Source organism: Canis lupus, chromosome 21, assembly GCF_003254725.2.
Source record: "Canis lupus dingo isolate Sandy chromosome 21, ASM325472v2, whole genome shotgun sequence".
Taxonomy (NCBI): domain Eukaryota; kingdom Metazoa; phylum Chordata; class Mammalia; order Carnivora; family Canidae; genus Canis; species Canis lupus.
The window spans coordinates 18870544-18887944 of record NC_064263.1 but is presented as its reverse complement, the minus strand read 5'-3'; the positions used below and the strand labels follow the sequence as shown (position 1 = coordinate 18887944).

The 17401-nt window shown below is 38.1% G+C and overlaps 1 protein-coding gene and 1 pseudogene across 1 annotated transcript in view; both read right to left on the bottom strand.

Annotated features, from left to right (window-relative positions):
- Positions 1 to 17401, bottom strand: part of TENM4 (teneurin transmembrane protein 4) — a 2722049-nt gene that overhangs the window by 1562013 nt on the left and 1142635 nt on the right. The window lies entirely within an intron of this gene.
- LOC112642175 (U6 spliceosomal RNA) lies at positions 11015 to 11130 on the bottom strand (annotated as a pseudogene).

The window sequence follows — 17401 nt, the reverse complement described above, 5'->3', positions numbered from 1 at the left end:
TGCCTGTGACTTTGCAAACAAAGATTCCCTGATAACAGGATGCTTTACTAACAATCTCAAAGTGACTGTGTGTCAGAGAATAGCCCACTTCTTGGGAAGCTACTTCCTATGCTGACACAATTTTTGAGCAAGTTCTTAGAAAAAGAGACAGTAGTCCATAACACAGGAATGTAGATAGTCTGACAGGTGATCTACTCTGATATTGGAGAGGAGAGACTAGTGGGTGGGGAAAGCAGTGCTCATCCCAGCGCAGTGCAAGAAGGTAAAGTCTCAACCAAAGGACATTGCTAGTCACCACCGCGTGTGCAACAGTAGTAACAACAATGACCATAAAAACAAGAGTACCATATATTGAGTGTCTATGACCTTTGTTTCCTGGTTCAAAAAATTACATTGCTTTTAGTTTTGAAGCAAACAAGCTCAAGTCTTATGCTCAATATGCATACTGGATTCTGCTGTTTTTTTGTGCCTGAAAACTTTGAGAATGACTTACAACATCTAAGAATCAAGGGACTGTAGTGTGCCAAAACTGTGCTAGGCCCCTAATAAGTGGTTCTTCTTCCTATTATAGTACACAGTGCTATTCTTATTTTATAGGTAGAAAAACTGAGGCCAGGTAAAAATAAAGTGTTCACCGAAGGTGACCTGGCTAAAAGGAGCAGTGCTGAGATCCCAGGCTTGGTTCATTTAACTCTAATATCTGTGCTTTAACCACTTTTAGCCATTGACTACGGAGGGATAGAGAGCTTTGGGCAAGATATGACTTATAATCACACTTTCAACTGTCCTTGTTCTGTTTTACCAATCATTCTTTTATTAACTACTTTGTAGAGTTGGTCACAAAAAAGAGGTGAGTTTGTGGTCTGATCTATGCTGACTTGAATTTCTCGTACTGATATCTGTCATTGTGGATTAACACCTTTGTATTCTGATCTTATACATCAATCTTCATGTGTTTGGTTAAAGTGAATCTGTCCCTGAGAGGAGCCACCTTCATGATGAACCCAGGTAGGTACTTCTTAGAACCTCCCCCTTCTGCCCCCTTTTGGCATCTTTTTTGAGCTCTGCATTTCAAATGGCATCATACCTTGGACCTACCTGACTAAGGGGAGAGGACATCCATGGATGAATCAAGCTATTTCTAAAGCAGGTTCTAAAATGGGAGCACAGATAGAATATTCTAACTTTTAGGGAAAAGAATCTGATAAAAAAAAAAGTCTGGAGAGCAGCTCTCAGTTGTGGACATCTGTTAAAGGCAGAGACCAAGTATTCAAATAGCTCCTAAACTTTAGGACCTTAGATCCTAGCCCCATGCAATAGTGGCCTGGATTTATGGTACAGCAGAAAGGGCAAAGCCTATGATTACTATGACAGGTGGCTGGGAGCTAACCCTACCATCTGTCTTCCTGTGGATTCTTCTGTCCTTCTGTCTAGGCTCTGCCTGTGGCCAAATCTAGCTGGGGGACAGAAGTGGTCGCTAATAGCCAACAAGCCATATGCAAAAAGGACAATGTACACTGATGATGTACCACAGGGAATCCCTCAACAATATTACTATGGCAAGGAAATATCCCAGGAAGGAGTTTACTATGGCAATCCTACATTTCAGAAATGAGTTGTTTTTCATAGGGACGAACACTGTACCAAGAATTCACAGCACCAACGTGACTCAGCAAAGCTCATGAGTCAGGCTTATTGGGGTTCAACTCTAGACTACATCAGTAACTCTGTGTGATCCTGGGCATGCTTCTCTACCTATCTGTCTTAATTTCATCATCTGTAAAAGTAGATTAAATGAAACTTAACTGCTAGGCTTAATTAGATTGCTAGATAGGTACAAAAGCATAAGCACCTGTGTCAGACATATGCAAGTTAACAAATGTTACTTCCTTTCGAAATTCTTTTCCTCAACCCATATTCATTTCTTACATGAGAAAATCAACACACAAAGAGGAGAATGTTTTGTTTTGTTTTTTAAAGTTATACAGCTGTGTTTTGGTAAAGTGTGGTGTGCTAGAAAACATGGAATCAGGAAGACATGGGTTTGAAGCTCAATGATTGATTGATTGATTGATTGATTGATTTATGAGAGAGAGAGAAAGAGACCACGAGCAGGGGTGGGGCAGAGAGAGAAGTTGACTCCTTGCTGAGCAGGGACTCTGATGTGGGGCTCAATCCCAGGACCCCAGGATCATGACCTGAGTTGAAGGCAGACACTTAACAGTCTGAGCCACTCAGGTGCCTCCCAATGTTATATTTTAATGTGATGTTGGGGAAGCTGCTTAAGTTCTCCAGGCCTCGACTTCATCATGGATATTAGGGAGGTAATAATGCTGCTCTTCTTGAATCTTTGGTATGTAGTTATATTATGTTGCAGTAAGAAAGAAAAATGCCAACCTAAGGAGTCTAAAAGAAGACTCCCACATGAATCTCTAGCTATGCCCTCGGCGCATGGGAAATAATGAGATGCACCCAGTAAGTGTGCATGTCCAAGTTTTGGTGGTGGAGGAATCTCTCCTTAGAACTTGACCCACAAGCGTGCAGATCACCTTGCTTTCCAGATTTACAATGCCCACACACCCCTACCCCTAACAAAAAGCAAAACAAACACAAAACCAAAAACCTCTCAAGCAGAAACTATGAAGTGGGCTCAGGTTGATAATGTCCCCATGTGACTACCAGAAGTAAACTTCACTGGAAGAACTTTAATAGTTACCCACGGAGATTTTCAGATATTAAAGATCCATGTCCAATTCAAAGATGTTAAAGTAGGAAAGGATATGAGTCCTGGAACTGATGAAGTGGTAGTTATGGTAGTTCCTCTCCCATCGTAATTCTAAGGAATAATAAATACACGCCTGAGCATGGGTGCACATCTGTACAACCTCCCTCACTGTGTGGCTTTGGGTGGATCACCTAAAAGGCTGATGAGACTGGGGTTCCTAAGGTCCCCTTTACTTTCACATGTATGATTCCTTGAAGGATAATACACATGTCTTTATTTATTCACAGTGACTTAATTCTGTCAGCTTTCAAACCCAAATTAAGGCGTCCTTGATTATACTTAAAATGTCCCACAACAGTGTAATGGCTTGTTTTTTTTGAAGAGTTAGGAGAAGTCAAAGATTCTACCAAATTCCTCTATATCACCTGCAGTTTCTGTTCTAATCACCTGGTATTGCTCATTATCTTTTTTAGCATCGAAATGTATCACTATGCCAACACTTTCCTGCTCTGAGATTTAGTCTTGGACAAAGAAGGCAAAGGAATCCCAGAAGAAGCCATTTTTCCATGCTTGGATTCTAATAATGAGGATGGTAATTAGCTTGCAACCTTTTGTTTTTATGCCACAGTAAGAGATTTCATGAGGGATTAATTAATTAAAGACCACAAAAGGGCCATATCTACTTTTCTGATCCATAACTAATTAGGGAAGGACAAAAGGGCTTTTTTGGGGGGGTGGGGGGTGGGGGAGGTGGGCAGAGTGTCGAGGAAAAATGAGGAACCAGCAAGTCTGCAGAAGAATGAGCAAGTGTGCCCATCCTCTCAACACACCAGTGCTTCCTTATGATGCTATCTGCTTTCCAATTCCCTTGCCCAGGTGGGATAGCAGGACGAAGAGCAGTGTGTGAAAGGGAGATTAGAGTTTTGGAAGGAGGTCATATTTAGAAGGGCTAATCTCAGTATCTTTCAACCAAGCACACATGACAAAATAATGGAAGAGTTCTTCTGAGAGCAAGAGCCCTGGGCAGGGGAGAGACTAAGGAAGAACTATAATGGTGCAGAAACATGTATCCATGCATTTTTTCATCCAGCAACCATTTACTGTGTACAATCCCATTGCTACGTACTGTGCCAGGCACAGGGAAGGATTAAAGTTTCCATGTCTCCTGTTAGTATCTTATCCACCAGGCTACTATGACACACACTAGAAAAGGAAGAAAGGCCTTCTTCTTTCCCAAATGAATGAGTATATCCTTCCTTGCTCCCTTCCTTTATTTGTCAGTTTGATCGATATTTGAACACATGATTATGTGCAAGGCACTGTGGTCAGTATGGCTTTCAAGGGTACTTATATTCTCATAACCTATACATTTTCATTCCCATGATGTGCTACAAGATCTTTTTTTTTTTTTTTTTTTTTGCTACAAGATCTTATAGTAGGTGCTGAACAAATCTTTGTCACTAATGCTAGTAACAAAGATGATGGTTTATTCATTAGATTTTTAAAAAAATATGCTGCTCATTAAAAAATGTTTGACATAAATTCCAATTAACTATTAATTACTTATTTTAATATAAAGGCACTAATTTCAGCAGAAGATTAGTCTAAGAAAATGTCAAGTGATTTGTTAGTGCATAATATTTTTTTTTCCTAAGTAAATTGTTTAGTAATCTTTTTTCAGGATAAAAGAAAAATGGCTGAATGTTTTTAATAATTCCTGATACAAGATTGACAAGGAAATTAGACACTAATTTAGATGCTTAACAAAAAATATGTTTTTTCACAAAGTGCAATTTTGCTTCATATTCCATCTGAGAGCTCCTTTAGTTAGGACCTGGGAGATTGGGTTTATGGAAGGAACACAAGAGATAATACTCAAAAGCATAGGTTCAAGGCTATGATCTCAACTTCTGCATTAAACAATGGCCACTTCTTCATTCAAACACAAGGGTTATGTCCCTGCCTGGTCCACTGTTTCGGGTTATTAGAAAAACTAAGAGGAGAGAATGTGCATGAAATATGAGACCTATGTTATGGTGAGGATTTTTATTATGGGGTTTCTATAATAATACAAACTAGAAAAGGGAGAAAACTTTTTGCTGTTACCCATTTCCTGTTCTGATTTAGGGCCTCAATTAAAAAAAATTCCACACCTGGCCAGGATGTGAGACCACTGTTTGAAATCCCTGTATTACCAGTCTTGAAGATGGTTCTGTCTTTGAGATTCCTGCTACTGAATTTTAAATACTCTTGATTGGTTATCCTATGTGATGCAGAGAGAAGAGCCTGACCCACCTGCCACTGAACCCCAGCTCTAATACTTCTCAGCTATGGGGCCATGGAAAGGTGGCCTACCTTTTCTGAGCAGAGAAACCTCCTCAGGGGAAAACAAATGCCTGAAATGGTGCCTGGATCATATGAGGTACACACAAAATTCTATTTCCAAATCATCCAATCATGAGATTGAGGAAGAAAAAAAATACAAGATGCTCTCTCTCAGCTTCTTCAGGAAGGAACAGCCTTGTTAGGGGCAGTGACCATTCAAAAGGATGGAAGAGAGTAAGCAGTGGTGGCAGAGCTATGACTGTGTTACCTGGGCTTGGCTTCTTATTTTCTCTGAAACAGGTGAACACGGATAATTAAAGTCACTGCATGCTCACTGAATTGGGAGCATGATGCTAGAGACATTTCCGGTAGTTTCCTCAATGTCAATTTTTATTTTCTTCTTTGTTATTAAACCCCTAATTAAGCTCGGGGTGGACATACCCCCAGCTGAAACAACCAAATTTCCTAGGCTTCTCTGCAGTTTGTGACACAATTCTTAATGACGAGGTATAAATGAAGGCCAATCCTTGGAGCTTTGGAGAACATTTTTCAAATGCAGACTGACTCCGCCGGCATTCACCCTCTGCTCTTTGATATTCTCTTTCTTCTTGTCTGGAACACAGAGGCAATGATGGAGGCTGGGCAGACACATCACAACTCCAAGGAATCCTGGAGCCAACATCCTGGCTCCAGAATACCTCTTGTTGCAGGGAAAAATTAAAACTGCCACTTGGCTAAACCACTGTAATTGAACATCTGTTATGTAAAACTAAATGCACACCACGAGTGTTACGAGGACTCTGTAAAATAATAAAGTTCTTCTATAGCGTCTGAAATATACTGTCAGAACCAGTAAATGTTACTCCCCCTTCCATTTTCTTGCCAGGATAGAGAACACACAAAGGGGCTCAGGACAGAAGCTCGGCTCAGGAGTACGAATTCTCTGCAACTATCTTGATTATAAGTAGAGTAGTAACCAATTAGGGAGGAATAACCAGGTGCTGGGAAACAGATGCCTTTATGGGAAAGGGGCAGTGGTACATACTGTGGTCTCCATTATATAAACGAGGAAACTGAGACTTGGCAAAGGTAAACAACTTCCCCAGGTTGATGTGGCCTAAAAATCCTCATCACTGGAGATATAACCCTAGGGCTGTCTGATTCTCGTGTTAACATGTCCTTTCATTGTACCCTTTAGCAGGGGTACCAGGTAATGTCCCAGAAGAAACATATTTTATTTTTTTAATATTTATTTATTTATTTGAGAGAGAGAGAGAGAGAAAATATGAGTGGGGGGAGGGGCAGAGAGAGAATCCTAAGCAGACTCTCGCTGAACAAGATGCCCAGTGGGGGCCTCGATCTCAAGACCCATGAGATCATGATCTGAGCCAAAACCAAGAGTTGGATGCTTAACTGACTGACTACCCAGGCACCCCTGGAAGAAGCATTTTATAATTTTACTTCCATTGTATTATTTTAGGTTTCTTCAGGACTTTGATTTTCTAAGAAATATAGTGGGGAAAGAGAGGAAACCTTTGTATTCTTCACATTGTGTCCTTCTGAGGGTTTGTAGGCACAAAAGGAAAAATGCTCACAGTTTTCAAAGGCTGAAGGCACAAACGGGTTAGATGCAGTTTCTGCCAGGCCATGGGTCCTCATAGCTGTGCAAGCGGCCAAGGACCTGAAGATAATGATGCTTGAGTGATCCCCTGTGAAGTGTACTGCAGCATGAGCTCCCAGATCGATCACGGAGACCTTTGGGCTCCAAATCAGAGCTCTTTTTTCACCAGCCATTTGATTGAACTTGGGTGAGTTGCTTCACCACTCCGTGCCTCATTTGACTCAGGTAAAATGGATATGATGACCTACTTCATAGAGCTGCTGTGAAGAGTAAACAAATTAATCTGATAAAAATCCTCAGTCCAATGCCCAGCATACAGTAGGTACTCAGTAAACCTTGGCATTTATTAGTATTATTTTTAGCCTTTACTTTTTTTGTTGACCATCAATAGAAATGGGTTTACTATCAGAAAAATATAACCCTGTAATAAATACGCAAGAGAAAATAAAAATCATGTGTCCACATGTTTATGGAAAAAGAAAGCTGTTGAAAACTAAGCATCTCAGCTGTTTCTGAGTTTTCTCATTAACATTTGTTTGCTCTTTTTGATTCCTTTTGTTTTCTGCTAGCAGAGAAGTGGTAGCAGGTGCCAAAGTTTAAGGGAAAATATGGGAGAAATATTTCAATGGGATTATAAATATCTATTCATTAACTCTTTTTCTCCCTGTAAATTCTGCGGGGTTGTGAATGAGAAGAATGTAACTCAGGAAACCAATCATCTAATGTAGATGGGTTCTGCGTCCGGATTCTAGAAGGTGAGGCTGAGGCTGGCCAGCAGAGGCAGGTAAAGAGCTTCCCAAGGGGGCCTACCATGTTCCAGTTTTTAACAAACTGGTCTAGGCTTCAAGTGACCATTGGTTTCAGTTTGCTTGAGACTTTGCTGTCTTTAGCACCGAAGGTAACACATCCCAGGAAACCCCTCAACCCTAAAAAACCAAAATGTTTGGTCACATTAGCTAGCGATAATTAGATCTGGCAGCAGGTAAAACAACAAACCTAACTGTGCAAATCTGCAAGCCAGTCAGCTTACATCCCCCGGCCTCCACCTTGTACCTTTTTGTTCACTGCTAAAGGAACTAGATACAACCTCTCAGAGGTCAAACCTACTATCTGGTCAGTCAGGGGCAAATGACAAAAGGGCAGGGGCTGTTTCTCTTCTGCTGACCCTTACTTCCTGGCCATTATGTGTCTGTTTATACGCAGAAAGTATTTATGGGTATATGTTTCTGCCTTCAAACTGAATGGTTGACCTGTACTAGTAGCAATGGCAGCAGCAAGATGGCACAACCCTGAACAAAGGCTTCACTGATGTGGTTACCCAGTGTGACAAGTACATAGAATGTAGAATACATTCATAGTGACTGTCTACATGGATCCAGTAAATGAGGTAACAGATAAAAAAATGTGTTTGCTCTAGAAAATACAATCTGACATTTTGGAGAGATCCTAGAAAATGAGGAAGATTTTTTGTGGCCACTTTTTTGAGCACTTAGGATGTGCCATGCATTTATATGTGTTCTCGTTAAATCTTTCAGCAATTTGTAAGATAGTACAGACACGAAAAACACTGGGGCTCAAGGACAAGTTTGTGGAAGGAGAATATGATTTTCTGTTTAAGCTATTCTAAAAACTAGGCAAATCACCTGGAATATGCCTTTTAGGCACAGTATACCTCTTTATGTGTATCTGTAAAATAAGTCCATCTTATTTCTCAGGTAAGTTTTAGGACTAGAAAAGGGAATAAACCTGAAATTACTTTGTAAAGTGCTACCCAGATATAATCATGTCTCCACTATACACACACACACACACACAGGAATACATACAGACATAACTGGTACCCTTGGGAAATTTATTTTATCTTTCTGACAAGAGCTAACCGAGAAATGATTTGAGAATGGTGACCATGACTTTAGCCTTTGTCTGAATCCTGTCACTCCCTCTTTAAGCCACACCAAAGAAACATGGGATGTCCATACAAAGTATTTCCTTCTAGATGCAGCTCCCCTCCATGTCCTTTCTAATTAGAAATTCCATTCTCCATCCTGGTTCTAAGCTGCAGTTTCACACCTATTCATCCTGATTTCTGACCATTTGCTTATCTATTGGAAATATGGACACAACTAAAACACTGCTGCTTAGAATACTGACTAAAATTCAAGTATCCATAAATGTTAACTAGGATGTGTTATCTAACGAAGATAAATGGTTACAGTTCTAATTTGTATCTTGATATTGTGTAGAGTTCTATTAGTAATCTTTTCAATTTTGCAAGTTTTATAATGATTCTCTTTTTTACAATGGGTAAACAGCTTATTTTAACACTTGATAATGTCACATTTCTGTCTTATATGATGAGGTTTTGTATATCAGAGCAAGTCAAAGGATGGTAATTTCTAGGCAATTTGGTATTTGAAGAATGACTTTAATACTTGATTTTAAAAGTTTTTTCATTTAGGGATCCCTGAGTGGCTCAGCAGTTTAGCGCCTGCCTTTGGCCCAGGGCATGGTCCTGGAGTCCCAGGATGGAGTCCTGCATCAGGCTCCTTGCATGGAGCCTGCTTCTCCCTCTGCCTGTGTCTCTGCCTCTCTCTCTCTCTCTCTCTCTGTGTCTCTCACGAATAAATAAATAAAATATTTTTTAAAAAAGTAAAAAAAGTTATTCATTTAAAACAAGCTGAAATGCTATTTGATATGGAACTACACCAGCAAGTATTATATGCATGTCTGTTCTAAAGAAAAAGAATATACAAATTTCTAACTTACACCAAATACAAAAATATTAGTTTTTAAAATCTACTCACTTTCAAAAAGGCCATCTGAAGTTCCCAGCATCCCTTTAGCAACAGAAGTAGTATTTTTGCCAAAGGCAAAACAAATCCAAATATCAAAGGTTTGTTGATGTTGAAAACTAAGATCCCAAGAGGTCTGAGGAACTTTGAGTTAGACACATATATTCTCTTATTTTTTAAAGGCTTGAGGTATACATCAAAAAACTACAAGGCTATCTTATTCCAGTAGCTTCCTAATGTCTTTAGTGCACTTATTAAAAGAAATAAGTGAGAGTCAAACTATTTTTAAGGCAACCATTGGAAGACAACCGCTGTTTCTTCACAGGTGTTTACCAAATCAGGGAGGGCTTAGAAGAGCACAGGAATACACATACATTAAACACAGATTTTCCCCATGTATAGATCAGTCTGTTCCCTCGGATTTGGTCTCACTGAGTTTCACTTTCTCCACCCCAGGCACTAACTACCAAGTCCTCATCATTTAGGATCTTATAGTAGGGAATCAGACTCTTGTTGTTGAAAGGGACCTTAAAACTGATCAGGTTCAATTTCCTATTCTGAGCTTCAATTCCTTCTACAGCCTATGGATCACATGGTTAGCTAACTATAACTAAGGGCCCTCCATGACTAGGAATTCATCACCTTGAAGGCAGCCTAGTTCTTCAGATGGTTATCACTCAAACCCTTCTCTATCATGCTGAATTGTCATTTGTTCTGTTCTAGATTCCTTTTTTCATCATTTTCCTTTTTTCCGTCCTTTCCTTCCCTTTCCCCTTCCTCCCTCCCTCCTTCTCTCCCTCCCTTCCTTCCCAAAAATAATAACTAATTACCCACCATGTGTCAAGTACTATGTGCTAAAATCTTGGAAGCCATAGCTAGGGTTAGGAGTTAGGTTAGAGTTTCTACTATCAAGTATCTAACCCTCTCTGGAGGGAATACAATAACAGGAATACAATATTGTGATGTGTATGTCTTGGCACAGAGAATAAATTAGACACATGGAGAAATGGAAACAGGGTCCTTAATTCTTATATGAAGCTATGACTCCAAAACAAGAACTTGATTAATAAATGGGGCTTAACCTAACAATGAGGTATGAAAATACAGTGGAAATTTCTTGTTTGGGGATTGCCAGAATTCATTTCTTCTTCTAATATGAAACATTTTCCTTTAGAAAATGGTCTTTCCAATTTTGTGATCAGTCTTAGGGGTCCAGGGCTCCTGCCTCCATCAATGGATGGTAGAGAATATAAGCAAGACAAACCACAGTCTTTTCCTAGGGATTTTGAATATTAAATAAAGAGTAACAAACTGAAGAAGAAATCATTTGGAGTAGATATTTTTAACCAAAAAAAAAATTAAAATATAATTCACATATAACATTGGATAAGTTTAATGTATACAATGTTGATTGGATATATTTATATATTGCAATATAATTACCACTGTAGTGTTACCTAATACTTCTATCCTATCACATAATTAGCGTCTCTTTTTTGTAGTGAGAACATTTAAGATCCAGTCTCTTAGCAACTTTGAATATGTAATATAGAAAATATGAAACAGTTCACAAATCTGCATGCCATCCTTGCCCAGGGGCCATGTTAATCTTCTCTGCATTGTTCTCATTTTAGTAATATGTGAGTGAGTCGATTTTTTATGTGACAGCTGAATAAGATGGCCAAGGCTTTCCTGCTGCTCAGACTTGCAGCACTGCTCTGAGTCCTCTATGTCTGTGCTGTGAGCTACCTTTCCAGTAAATTTTAATTTTCTTAACTTAACAAGAGGCAGGATAAGCTGTTAATCAAATAACTAAATGAAACAAGAAGGTTGTGCTGTGCAGAAGGTATGGTATATGCAAATACCTGGAAGCATGAAAGAACCTGAGAGCCTAACTCAAGATGAGGTTTAAGGAAAGAGGCAAGGATGTAGGTAGGGATGGAATTCACTAGAAACAAAGATTTTATGCAATCTCCTCAAGAGCTTTTGAGCCAAGACATAATAGAATGTTATTCCTGAATCTCATCCCTACCTTGTTTTTCACAGAAGAGGACACGAATGCCCAAAGATCATAAACTATTCTTTCAAATATGTATGTGGTTACTGTTTCTGGAGTTGAGCCCAAAATTTGAGTAATAGAAGATTAGAACCATCCTGCCATGATAGTTTATCTCCCCTTTTGATGAAAATAAAAGAAAATAATTTTGGTCTCTCAAAATAGACATTATATGCATGTATGTGTGTCCATACACAATTAATGCTCAGTAATATAGTTCAATGTCTGAAAAATGTAGTGATACAGTTCATTGCATCTCAATAGATCTAGAAAAAAATGATAATATTAAACATTTCTATCTGGTTAAATATAAAATATTTCTAGAAGTACTGAGTAGGGAACATCCTTTACTTACTAATGGTGGCCTACTGACAAAAAACAAAAAATCACAGTTAAATATTCAAGTATAGGCCATTCTCTGTAAGGTTAGAGACATGATACATTTCCATCTATCACTAATGTAGTGATACTGAACAATGCACAATGCATTAATTAAAGAAAGAAAGATAATAGGCAGCCCTGGTGGCTCAGCAGTTTAGCATCGCCTTCAGCCCAGGGCCTGATCCTGGAGACCCGGGATTGAGTCTCACGTCAGGCTCCCTGCATGGAGCCTGCTTCTCCCTCTGCCTGTGTCTCTGCCTCTCTCTCTCTCTCTTTCTGTGTCTCTCATGAATAAATAAATAAAATCTTAAAAAAAAATAAAGAGAAATAAAAAAAATTAAGACTGGAAAGGAAGTATCAAAATTGTAATCATATGACAGCATAATGTATGCAGGTTATCAAAAAGAATCAGTAGGCAACTCTTGGAGCTAATTAGAGAAGAGAAACATAATTTCTGGCTCTGTATTCAAGATATGCAATCAAGAGTATTCCTCTATACTAATAGCCTACCATGAAATGCAAAAGAAAATAAAACCACTTATAGCATTAACAAAAATAAAGTATTTTGGAATTAAACTAATAAAGAATAGAAAATCACTTCAAGAAGAATATTTTAAAATGTAGTTCTAATAAATGAATTGAAACAAGATCTAAATATATAAATACTCTTACTATATGGATAAATACAACTACTTAAGCTCGTGAAGAGTTCACCCCCTAAGGTACTCTATTAATTAGATGCAATTTTATTCAAAATTTGAGTGGAGTTTTGAGAGGACAAAAATGCAAAAAATGTCTTCAAAGTATAGCAAGAGCTAGGAATATATAGAAAAATAAGAACATAGTTGGAGATTTACCTTAATATGTTATTTCTTAACATATTAAGAAATGTTGGGACTTATTCTCCTATCTGAAACTGAAAGTTGAGATACAAAATACGAAACAAGAGTCTTAAGCAGCACAGGATCAAGATCTCTGGATGTTGAAAAACAAAGTGAGCTCTATGGTTGCCTCCCCATTCTGCCTGGAGAGAACTTCTAGACCAGAGCACTAAGAAAAAGAACTCAGGTGGAGCTTTGGCTGAGGAGCCAAAGCTGGAATTCTAGGGTGCCAAAGTAGCTAGAGTTTTTAGCACATACTCTTGGAGAGAAAAAGGATGCTCAAAAGAGCACCAGAGACAAAAGGGTGCTCAAGAGAGGACCAGAGACTTGAAGAGGGTCTCCCAGAGTCTTCGGCTGAGTTTTGATTTAAAAAAAAAACATGCCTGGACAGAAATGACACATGGCTGAGAAAGATGTCAACATCCTGAGGCTTAATAGTGGTGGATTAGCCATGGATGAACCACCATCCTGGTGCTCACACAAAGGCAGGAACAGACTTCACATATCAGTGAGTCAATAACTGATTGTTTCAAATAATACATTAGGAAAAAAATGAAGTTGGAACCATTCTTAAACTAAGCATGACAATAAATAAAAATGGATTCAAAGTAATATAAGGTTCATGAAAACACTTGATTGTCTTTATGGTGTTGGGGCCTGTAAGGGGTTCTTAAGCAAAATTCGTAAACAAATAACCAAAAACACAAAAAGCCCACATAGGTTTCAAGAAAAGACTTCTGGACTTGATTTTTTTTTTTTTTAATTTATTTACGATAGTCACACAGAGAGAGAGAGAGAGGCAGAGACACAGGCAGAGGGAGAAGCAGGCTCCATGCACCGGGAGCCCGATGTGGGATTTGATCCCGGGTCTCCAGGATCACGCCCTGGGCCAAAGGCAGGCGCCAAACCGCTGCGCCACCCAGAGATCCCTGGACTTGATTAAAAGTAAAGTTTCTTATTGAGTAAATAACAGCATAAACTAGTAAGAGACTGGCAAAAATATTTCAATGAACTAAATGTAGTAGAAATAATACTCAAAAAACAAAGCAACTCCTATGTGAATCAAAACAAATAATGGCTAGTAAATATAAGTTGAGATTTTTCGGTAAGAAAAATCATAACATAATTTTTTAAGCAAAACATAAATACATATTTTTATAATACAAATATAGTAACACTTTATTTTTTAAGTGTAAAAGTATTTAAGTAATAAATATATATTTTTAATATCATAAAGTTACAAAAATATATTTATAGTGAAAAGTCTTCGACTCCATCTATTCCCATAGACACCCAGTTCCCCTGCCTCTACCTCCTTAGAAGGGAGTAGTAAATTTCTTATACCTTCTTCCAGAAGCATTGCATGTGTTACAGAAGCAAATACAAATATTGTTTCCTCTAATTTTAGTTTAACAATACCTCTTGGAGATCATTCCATATTAGTACTAATAAGGCTTTCTCTTCTTGTGCTTAAAACCTGGTTTTAGATGCTACTTATTTAGATGGCCACACAACACCGAAATCTTTCTTGGAACTGTTTTTTTTTTTTTTTTCTCAATAAAAAAAAACTAATTGAATTATAGTATATTATGAAACAAAATGCTATACATTTGTTAAAAAGAGAATTAAGAGTCCTTTATAGAAGCTCTCCCTTGTTTGGAAAGCAGCTTCATGTATTATGGATGCGTGTCGGCCTCTATCTTTGACATCATTCAGTGCTTTATTGTCACATATGATGTGGCACCCAAATATAAACTCTGTAAGGGCAGGGATATTTTTCTATTTTATTCCTAAAAGATGTCCCAACAGCTTGAATGTAGCCTGGTCAATGATAGGTTCTTAATAAATATTTTTAAATAAATATCTTGATAATGACAGGCATTCAGAATGTACAAATGTATCTGGAGGATGAGTTGCTTTAACTAGAATGACTGGGTCAAAGATACAGAATACTGAAATTTTGAAAGATATTGCTAAAGGGCTTCCATATAGGTCTTACTAGCTTAATTACTTCCAACAAAATATAGGACTGTTCTTCCTGCACAGATTTGTGAACACAGTGTTTTAAAATTGTAGTAATTTTGTGAATCTGATAAAAAGTGTGTGTATGTAAGTAACTATGAGCTACTCTTTATAGCCCTTACTTAGATGGGTAGGGATTAGAAAATTGTATAATATGAATGTGAGGGAAAGCTCTTAAAATCCACTAAAAAAAAAAAAGTGTAATCAATAAGAAAAATTCAGAAACATTTTAGAGATCAAAATTGTATAACTTTTTAACATCAAATATGTGGGATGCTTGGGTGGCCCAGAGGTTGAGCACCTGTCTTTGGCTCAGGGCATGATCCTGGGATCGAGTCCCACTTTGGGCTCCCTGCACGGAGCCTGCTTCTCTCTCTGCCTATGTCTCTGCCTCTCTCTCTGTGTCTCTCATGAATAAATAAAATCTTTTAAAAATAAACAAATAAAATAAAACCAAATAAATATTATCTTAGGATAATACTTGCCATGCCAGCAATTGTTTTTGGAATAGTATTTGATTCAATCCTGGTCAATAAGGCCTGAGAGAAAATCTGCTGAGAAGTATCTAAAAATAATTTCCTTTCTTTAAAAAGGGACTGGGACACCTACGTGGCTCAGTGGTTGGGTGTCTGCCTTTGGCTCCGGGGGATGGGGGGTGGAGGAGGTGATCCCTTGGTCCTGGAGTGCCACATGGGGCTCCCCGCAGGAAGGTTGCTTCTCCTTCTGCCTATGTCTCTGCCTCTCTCTGTCTCTCTCATGAATAAATAAATAATTTTTTTAAAAGAAGGGACTTATAGAAAATATATTAAACTTCTGCCTGTGGCTGGCCTGTCTTGAAATGATTCTTGGGCACAAACTCTGACATGATCAAGGGCGTTATCCTGACTTGGCAGAGCAAAAATGTAAGAGGGCCTTTGAGGACATGGTGGAGACTTGGATCTATCCTATATCTAGACAATAAATGTCTTCATTGGTTAAAGTACTGAGGTTGCCGTTTTTTCACTTCGGTGGTCAAAAACATCCCAGAATAATAGAGGACTCATGTAGTATATGTTCATTTTGTACCTATTGTTCATTGTGTAGCTATTGTAGTATATGTTCATTTTGTAGCATTTTGTAGTTTACGTGGTTTGATTTAAGTCCAGAAACAAATAGGTTAGCTGAATATCAGGTAAATTTGTTAGGTAAATCAGCAAAAATAGATATTCCCCGGACAAGATTCTCAATTTCTGAACCTAGACATAATGTTTTTATCGTTTCCATATTTGGTCCATCATGCTGGGGATAAATTCTAGAAGACTCAGCGTCGGGGACAGAGTTAGTGTGGTCAAATGGTCTAGAAGGAACTCTTCTGCTCTGTGAAGGTAAAAGGATTTCTCTCAATGACTGCAGAGCTGTTGAAAGGCCCAACTGTTTTACATCTGTGATTACTTGGGGGGCACATGATATACAAACTATGAAATGCTGTACTCCACGGAGAAACAGCACTACTGTTAAGCTTTTGCCCTTGAGAGCAAAGCAAAACCTTATAAACTTCCTAAGCCTGAGTGTTCTCACAATGACTTGGGAGATTGAGAGCAAAACAGATATCCTCTAGGTTTTGGGGTGTCAGGTGATTTTTACTATATATATAGCCCCCTAATTTTCTACATAGAACATGTATTATTTTTTGTAATCATAAAGAAACTATAAGTATTACTGAAAATAATTAGCAAAGCTTTTCCCAGCACAGGTGATTTGTGCTCCCATTTTGGTGGCCTGGTGTGTTCAGGCTTGATAAGGAAATTGTTTCTCCAAAGGGCACTTTCATTTATAAGTTGTATGGATCTATGTGAAAGGCAAGAGGTTACCATTTAACACAAGTCTGTTTATACACAGACTTAGCAGCCCAGAGCCATGAACAATTGAAAAAAAAAAAAGTAAAATATTTCTATGGTAAAACATATTTTATAATTACTTCAGTATGTATAATGATTTACCTTTTCAAAAGCAATTTTACATCCATTAACTTGTATTCTATTTATCATTTTTAAAATGTAGTTAGGTCAGGCATTTCTACGGTTGCTTTTATTCTTATTGTTGATGTTTTTCTCAAAAAGCAAATTTTAAAAAAAGATTATCCCAAATCACAAAGCTGTGAAAAGGTAAAGGGTGACCTCAAACTCAAGTTTGTTTCTTCTAAGAAGTGAACAACTCACTAAAATAATAATGAGAAAGATAACTAACACTTACTGGTCCCCTAATTTATTCCTCATATACTGCCTAATTTAAACTCTACAATAAACCAATCAAGTAGGTACTGTTATCCCCATTTTGCATTTGATAAAAGACACAAAACTGAGAAAGTGTGATTTGTTCAAGACCAGACAGTAAATGGTATAAAGTTGGACTTGAACACAAGTCTATATGTCTGGCAGCATGACAAATACTTTTGTATACCTGTGCCCTCTCTCTACCCAGATGGAATGGCCATACTGCCACCTTAATGTAAAATATCTAATTCATCGGCCTGTCCCTCTTCATTTCAGCATGGCTCTCTGCTTTTCCGAATCATTTCGGTAATAACTATTGCATGATATTATTTTCAATTTTGTTCCC